The sequence below is a fragment of the Malus sylvestris genome, chromosome 6 (assembly GCF_916048215.2).
Source record: "Malus sylvestris chromosome 6, drMalSylv7.2, whole genome shotgun sequence".
Taxonomy (NCBI): Eukaryota; Viridiplantae; Streptophyta; class Magnoliopsida; order Rosales; family Rosaceae; genus Malus; species Malus sylvestris.
This window is the reverse complement of record NC_062265.1, coordinates 8,407,186-8,415,710: the sequence shown is the minus strand read 5'-3', so window position 1 is coordinate 8,415,710 and position 8,525 is coordinate 8,407,186. Positions and strand designations below refer to the sequence as shown.

Here is an 8,525-nt window from a genome sequence, read left to right as displayed (position 1 = left end):
ATAGAGGCACCCATTTGCTTAACGGGCTGTCCATTCTTCCTGACCACATACCATTTTTGCCCGAGGCGGGCAGGATTATCTTTTGTGACGGGGTTTGTTATCCTGTCATTCCTCCTGACCTCTCTTCCTATATGGCCGTACTGAGAGTGCCCTACACTTCTCTCTTTTGGCTTCTTGGCATCTTTATCCTCTGCCTCCTCAGAAACTTCATGGTCATGAAATATTTCTGATAAAGCCCTTGGTTGGGAATCGCCTCCTAACCGCTGAAAGACACTTCAGGAGGTATCTCTTCCTGCAGGCCGCCGAGCTTTCTCTTGTGCCTCTTTTCTCTTTTGTTCTTCATTCCTCCTGAGCAGTTCATGATCTATAAGGGCTCTCGCGAGCGGTATTTCGAGTTCACACTCGCATTGGCACTTACTGCATAGCACCCTTCCTTTGAATATGGCGGCTTTTGGATATTCAAGCAAGTTAATCCCCCCTCTATGGGTTTGTCAACCAGTCTTCTTTCTTCTTCTCCTGTGACCTTCTCTGTTCCCTTCTCTGCCCAGGCCATACTGATCATATTTATAGGGGCCTCTGAGAAGGGATCCGTATGTTTATCCGTCACCGTAACTTCTTCTAGTTGATTGGTTTTAAGCCCCTTCTTTTCTTTATCATCTTTCTCCCCAAGATGAGGTAAAGACATAGGGATAGGTGGTCTTAGAACCGGGTCATCTTCTTTTTTGGAGCCTGCAGAAGCATTCTCTAGTCTTTGTAGCATGTGCAATAAAGCAATTTGGAAATCTTCTGATCCTTTTGACATATTGCTTTGATCAAAGAATCCTACCGAGCGTGCCAAAACTATGTTCGAGGCGGGAATTTCCGTGGGGAATGCTTCCTGGCCGACGAGCACACAGCTCCCCGAGAGGTTGGCGCCGGTTGATGCTTTCTGTCGGGCTTCTGTTTTACTGGCGGGCTTGTCGGGCAAGGCTAAAAGAGAAGGACATAGTTAACTTTCAAAAGGTGCCTTTGTGAGGCCTTGGGTGTAGGCCTTGAGGCTCACGATCAAGATTAACTTTGAATTGCTCAGGTGTGCCACTACCATCTTCAGCATGGCAGATGTAGAATGGATGTTTGAGTTTTAATTATATATATTCGAGAGACTATGTTAGTTATTGATGCGCAAAATTACTTGACACACAAATTAAACCCTCTTTTTGACAATTGTAGTATAGATGTAAGTAGGGTATCGTTCTAGGCCGGGGATTAGGAGGGATTGCTAATCTATTCTAAATTAATTTAAAAATATTAAATAAGACTCAAGGACACAAAATTAGGCTAAAAACTCTAATAACTCAAAACACACTTAAAATGACTCAAAATAATGAAAACAATTAAATTAGACACTAGGAATTGAAATGGACGGAAATTGAATTAAAAGACTAAAAACAATGAAAATTAACTAAATAATATAATTTAATAATGGGGGGGTGTTTGGTTTTGATGAAAAGTAAATTAAACTTAAATAAATTACAGAATTGACAAAAACATAAAATTAAGGTAAAATGATAAATGACGGACTAGCTAGAGGGTTCTTCTCCACACATGACACATAAGCAACCTAAATTGATTTTCAGTTGTTCTTTCAATAAATTGTGAATCTCAATACTCCAGATTAACCGTGAACAGCACTTTTTTAATCTTCAAGTTTTCCTTAAGTTATTGAATTGGACGGAAAAACGCATACAACAATTCAAAACATTCTTCAAAAGTCCCCTACGTGAAAAGCACAATAGAGATACAATCAAAGATCATTAGACTTTGCGAAAACTATAAGCATTGACGAGGCATTCGTAACTATGAAAAGCATGATACTCTTGCCAAGAATTTACTTAACGTGATTGTGACTAGCAACCTTTACTACTTGTGAAAATAAGTTCATAACGACTAGGTGAAATTCACTTATATTCTAGCATCAAATTCATGCATGTAAATTAAGCGTGCACTCTCAACCAACATACACAAATCAGTTTTTATACGAACGGATAAGTAAATTGAAATCACAACTTATGAAATCACAACCGAAGGTAATCAATTCATATTACAAATATATTCATGGTTTCGAATTAACCTCTAGCCAAAATAAAATTAATTACACATTATTAAAACAAAAATAAAATAGGAGTTTGGAAAGATTAAACCGAAAGAAAGGATCTGCTGCTTGGACTCTGAACTGCATGGACTCTGAACTGCATTTTCATGCTGACCTCCTGTCCTCCTCGCCACTGACTTCCCTTCCTCAAGCTGCCCAATGGCAGCACTCTCCTCTCGGTCCTCTTCCTGCGTCTCTGCGAGCTGCCCAAAGGGCAGCTCCCTTCTCTCGCTCCCCAGACCGCCTTATCTTTCCGTCTCCCCCCCTCTCTCCTGGCTTTTCTTTCCTTTTATTTCCCACTTCTCACTCGTATTTTATTCCCTCCGTCCATCAAGGCTGCCAGACAGCCTTCCTTTTATTTTTCTATTCTATTCTTAGCGCTGCCCAAAGGCAGCTGCCTTTTTCCGCGCCCATTTCCTATCTTTTTTATTTACTTCATCAGTCCTGCACGTTTTTCTCTCTTGGATTCCCTTATTTTATTTTCCTTTTTCTCCTGGCTGCTTCGCTGCCCTCAATTCTGTCGGTCTTCACAGCTTTCCACCTGCAAGGGCCCGCATCAATCCCTTCTATCTCTCCTCTTGTTCCAAAATTATTCCCCCAGCTGTCTCCCTATTTTTCTTTTCTGACCTTTTACTTTTCTTCCGCTGGCAGCCTACCTTCTTGGATTCTCCTTTCACAATATAATACAAAATTGATTTGTATCATAAACTCTAAATTAGTAGCAGTTTGGGAATTAAGAACAAATTCAAGTAACAAATCCAAAACCAATATTCTATGAAACAATCAATTCAATGCATATAAAATAAACCAAAATAAAACCCAATCCAAAAATAAAATCAATATTCTTTCTGTTTATTATTTAAAACTCATTTATGCTATTTTTATTTTCTTTGCATAACAAATCTTATAAACACAAAAATAACATAAATAGCTCAAAAATATAAGGAACTAACCAAGAAAAGACAAGTGAATTCGAAGTAAAAATATATATAAATATGATCCGATCAGTTATTGACAAGTGCCTTTGTGGGGCCTTAGGTGTAGGCCTTGAGGCTTCTCATAAATAACTAACTTAGTACTCAAACACATAAGGTTCCTTTTGTTGGTTATATGAGTCTTATAACCATCATACTTCTGATTACCTGAGTTCAAAGAGCATAATGAATCCAAATAGGTGCCTTTGTGGGGCCTTGAATAGGCCTTGAGGCTTCCCATCAGAACCCCTTCTGTACTCAATGTTCTTGCCCAAGAAATAGGATGAATCCAAATAGGTGCCTTTGTGGGGCCTTGAATAGGCCTTGAGGCTTCCCATCAGAATTCATCCCGTACTCGATGTTCTTGCCCGAGAAATAGGATGAATCCAAATAGGTGCCTTTGTGGGGCCTTGAATAGGCCTTGAGGCTTCCCATCAGAATTCATCCCGTACTCGAACATTATATGGTCATCATAATATAACAGAAATAAAACTAAGTTGCAGGTCGATTACTTGCGCCCCGAGTAACTTCGGACTTCTTGTTTATCAAAGCTTGTCGTGGATGGGTTAAGTCCACATCAGGTTCTTTTTTATGCCTTGAGGCCAATGACTTTTTAGGGTGATCAAATCTTATATGACCGAGGGCTTAGAACTTAGATCTGACTCGAACTGTGAAGACATATTCAAATCGGATTCAAGCGCTGAAAGAGTCTTTTAATAGCCATATTACTAGAAATAACTTGGATACAACTTGAAGTATACAACATATTGCTAGGCTAATGAATGAAAAGACAAAAACAAAGAAGGTCGGGCAAGGCTGATCGTCTTGCAACTTCCTATCTTTGTGGGTTAACAGAAGGTTTGAAAGCTTAGAAAAGGGGTTGGGAGGTGAGTTTGCAGAAAGAAAATCAATACTACAGCAGGCGTTGAACAGGGTAGCAGAGCTATTACAAAGGGTTTGTCCCGAAAGGGATAAAGGCTTAGGCTGACTGCAGCTTCGTTTTGAAGGCAAATCTGGCTTTGAGCAGACTTTGTGCTTTTGTTTGTTTGTTTGAGTGTCCTTGATTCTGACTTCTCTTTCTCCTTTTATAGCCACCTTGGCTTGGCCTCTTGTAGCAATAATCTTGCCCGAATGCAGTTTGAAGGATAGTGACTCATCAGCTATTTACTTGTACTGCCATCATAAAGTACTTTTGGGCTGATTAGCTGGCTGGTCTATACCACTTGGCCCTTGGGTAGGTGAGCAAGTGGTGCAAATGATCTACACCTAGTCGGGAAAGGCCCTTTCGGCTTTTCCTTCTCTTTTTGGGCCAACTCCCTTCTAAGCCCAAAGTTTAAGTTTAAGCCCAAACACTAGCTATAAAAGAAACTAACCTTAGCTTCATTAGGACTACAGTTGTTGTCTTATAACTGCAATCCCAAGCCATTGAAAGATGATGGACTACGCCCACCGATCAAAATACTCTAGCACTCCCATATGAGAAATATGTCGTTTAAATTCTCCAATAGGCAATGCTTTAGTCAGTGGATCAGTAAGCAACATAGGTTCTTGGCAAAAAAAAAAAAGAAAAAAAAAAAAGAACATTGCTGAATTATTGTCACAATACATTTTCACATGTTTTTTGAATTGAACTCACATGGGTTAAACCATAGAAATTTCTTGCAAGAGAACAAGTGTTTGTAGCATAGAATGGCTCAAGCAAGGTCAATCTCCTCAGGGACTGATATAAACAATTTACGAGTTTTTGTGTATTTAACTTAGTTAACTCTAAGAACTACACTAATTCGATGAAACTAAATACTACTGTACGTGACTTAAACAAATATCTAAAATGGGAATTGGCCTTATAGGAATAGTGATCCAACTAAACAAAGCAAGTAAATCTAGAAACTCAAGATAATACAAATAATTGAAGAAACTTAGATTGACAAGGAGCTAGAGTTCAACATTTACCAACAACACTCCTACGTAGCTCTTCCAATTGCTTAAGTAATTGAAAACACACATGCTTTGAAGGTTGGGTTTTCCTTGTGTATGTTTTACTTGTGACATTCAAGCTATAACGCATGCCACTACATGCAATTTATCCATGACATTTGTATTAAATATAAACATGAGTGATTCATTAATCTTGGTGAAAATGCTTTTGTTAAACCATGTAATCCCTAAAAGTATGATATTTACCTTAGGCGAAATTACAATCCTCAATCACAAGAAGCATAACCAATTTTAACGTAACATTCGTTCAAAATTGCATCCGATGACTTTTCTAAGCATCCTAATGGTGATCAAGCATCAAGACACATAGATAGTTTAATTTAGTGATTGAAAACATCAAAGCAGGCATGTAACAACACTTAAGCAATTGAAAGAGAAATCTACGTAATCATGTTGAGGCTCATGGCCTCACTCTAGCAAAAAAGAAATTAGTCACACATACTTATTTTAATACATAAGGAATTATCCATTAAAAATCAAAGAAAGAAAACAACCCTTTTTTTACAAGAGGAGCTCATTGATCATCTTCCCCTTGAAGAGAGGAGCCTGCATCTTCTTTTCCTTTTCTCCCTTTTGAGTTGCGGCACCTTTTTCCCTTTTTCCTCTTTTTTGCTCTCTGCCATCCCTCTGTTTTTGTCCCCATTCCACTTCTCCTGCTATCCCACTCCCTCTGTCGTGCTCTACATACTCATAGAAAACTCCCATCCGTTTTTCCGTCTTCTACCCACTCCTTTGTTGCCGTGCGTTGCCTGATTTTATTAGTTAATGGAGTGGGCAGTTGTTCTCTCCACTTTTTCCTCTGGGCTTTTTCTTTGCTCCAAAGTCTAATGAGTGGAATTAAAAACTAATTTTCTGCCAAGTATTAATGACAAAGCAAAGTTCAAGGTGCATTTACTTTCTTATTTTATTAGCTAGAGTGGGCAGAATTGGCCATAACGTTTGGTAGACCAAAAGTCCTTAGATTTCAATGAATGAGAGATGTCCTTAGAAAGCTTGACACGTCTGCTTTCTTCATTCTTAAATTCGGAACAATTGGCTGGGAATCAGCTTCAATCTCTTGTGAATCAACATCAATTGGAATCGCTCAAAACTTTCACTGTTTGCATACTTTTCCATCAAACTTGATCCTGCTGCTCCTAAAAACACAAAATGGCAAAACTATCACACAAACTTAAAGCTTCCAACTAAACTAGACAAGAAAAGAAATAGAAAATGGGGAAATATAGAATAAATATTGGTTCATCAAAATACCCCCAAACTTAATATTTTTCTAGTCCTCTAGCAAAACAAAACAAAACAAAACTACTCAACTAAGACTTGACTCAACAACTTAGTAGTGAACTTCTCAATTTCGATCTCAGAGATAAGTGCCAACCATGAAACAAACAGCCAAGAACTAAACAACAAGAGCTCAAAACATCATCCAATAGATAACCAAATTTCCTTCAGACAAAAGCTTGAAATGTCATGTGTGAACTAGTCATGTCAATGCAATTCCAAGCTCCCTTAAATCATCATATGCAAACTTGTGAGCTTCTCACAAGACATACGCTCATTCACTCATAAGTTTTGGTTGATGTGTTTCACTTAAGTGATCTCATTGTACATGCCGCCATATGCTTGTTTGTCCACCTAGCTTAATATTTAGGTAATGCCTTGGATCAATAGGACTTTATTACGGTTGTAATGGGGTTAAAGGAGATAGGCTCATGAAAGAAAGGATGTGGAAATCAAAAAATTTGAGAAAGTACACTTTAGTAGTTTTCCAACACCTCGATATCACACCACCTCAAATTGAAAGCAAAATAATAAAACCATGAGCACCTGTTACTCCCCAAATTCAACTTCAAAAGGAAATTTATACTCTGTGATGCGAAAATTACTTGACACACAAATTAAACCCTCTTTTTGACAATTGTAGTATAGATGTAAGTAGGGTATCGTTCTAGGCCGGGGATTAGGAGGGATTGCTAATCTATTCTAAATTAATTTAAAAATATTAAACAAGACTCAATGATACAAAACTAGGCTAAAAACTCTAATAACTCGAAACACACTTAGGATGACTCAAAATAATGAAAATGATCTGATTAGACACTAAGAACTGAAATGGACGGAAATTAAATTAAAAGACTAACAATAAAGCAAACTAACTAAATAATATAATTTAATAATGGATGGGTGTTTGGTTTTGATGAAAAGTAAATTAAACTTAATTAAATTACAGAATTGATAAAAACATAAAATTAAGGTAAAATGATAAATGACGGACTAGCTAGAGGGTTCTTCTCCACACATGACACATATGCAACCTAAATTGATTTTCAGTTGTTCTTTCAATAAATTGTGAATCTCAATACTCCAGATTAACCGTGAACAGCACTTTTTTAATCTTCAAGTTTTCCTTAAGTTATTGAATTGGACGGAAAAACGCATACAACAATTCAAAACATTCTTCAAAAGTCCCCTACGTGAAAAGCACAATAGCGATACAATCAAAGATCATTAAACTTTGTGAAAACTATAAGCATTGACGAGGCATTCGTAACTATGAAAAGCATGATACTCTTGCCAAGAATTTACTTAACGTGATTGTGACTAGCAACCTTTACTACTTGTGAAAATAAGTTCATAACGATTAGGTGAAATTCACTTATATTCTAGCATCAAATTCATGCATGTAAATTAAGCGTGCACTCTCAACCAACATACACAAATCAGTTTTTATACGAACGGATAAGTAAATTGAAATCACAACTTATGAAATCACAACCGAAGGTAATCAATTCATATTACAAATATATTCATGGTTTCGAATTAACCTCTAGCCAAAATAAAATTAATTACACATTATTAAAACAAAAATAAAATAGGAGTTTGGAAAGATTAAACCGAAAGAAAGGATCTGCTGCTTGGACTCTGAACTGCATGGACTCTGAACTGCATTTTCATGCTGACCTCCTGTCCTCCTCGCCACTGACTTCCCTTCCTCAAGCTGCCCAATGGCAACACTCTCCTCTCGGTCCTCTTCCTGCGTCTCTGCGAGCTGCCCAAAGGGCAGCTCCCTTCTCTCGCTCCAAGACCGCCCAATCCTTGCGTCTCTTCTGCCAATCCCGTCTATATCCTCATGCTCCTGACCTCCTCCTTATTTCTTTTTTTTCTATTTTATTTTTTCTGTTGCTGTCCACCACATTCTCTGCGCCTACTGCGCTCCCAGCTGTCTCTCCTGCTTTCCACTGACTTTTCCCGCTCCCACTTCTCTCTATCCTCTTTCTGCTGCCGCAAGGCAGCTGTCTGCTTGCTGCTTCTCTCTCCCTTTTTCTGCTTGTTTATATTTTTTTTTTCTTCTTTTCCTTTTCCTTCTTTTCCTTTTCCTTTCTTTTTCTTTTCTTTCTTTTTCTTTTCTTCTTTGCCGTTCCTTT

The 8,525-nt window shown here is 37.9% G+C and overlaps 1 long non-coding RNA gene across 1 annotated transcript; it reads left to right on the top strand.

Moving 5' to 3' along the window:
• Nucleotides 1-1,466: 1,466 nt before the first annotated feature.
• Nucleotides 1,467-7,516, top strand: LOC126624970 (uncharacterized). The gene is made up of 2 exons (XR_007624272.1): nt 1,467-1,539; nt 7,355-7,516. It is a non-coding gene; the product is annotated as an uncharacterized LOC126624970 (long non-coding RNA).
• The last annotated feature ends 1,009 nt before the right edge of the window (nt 7,517-8,525 follow it).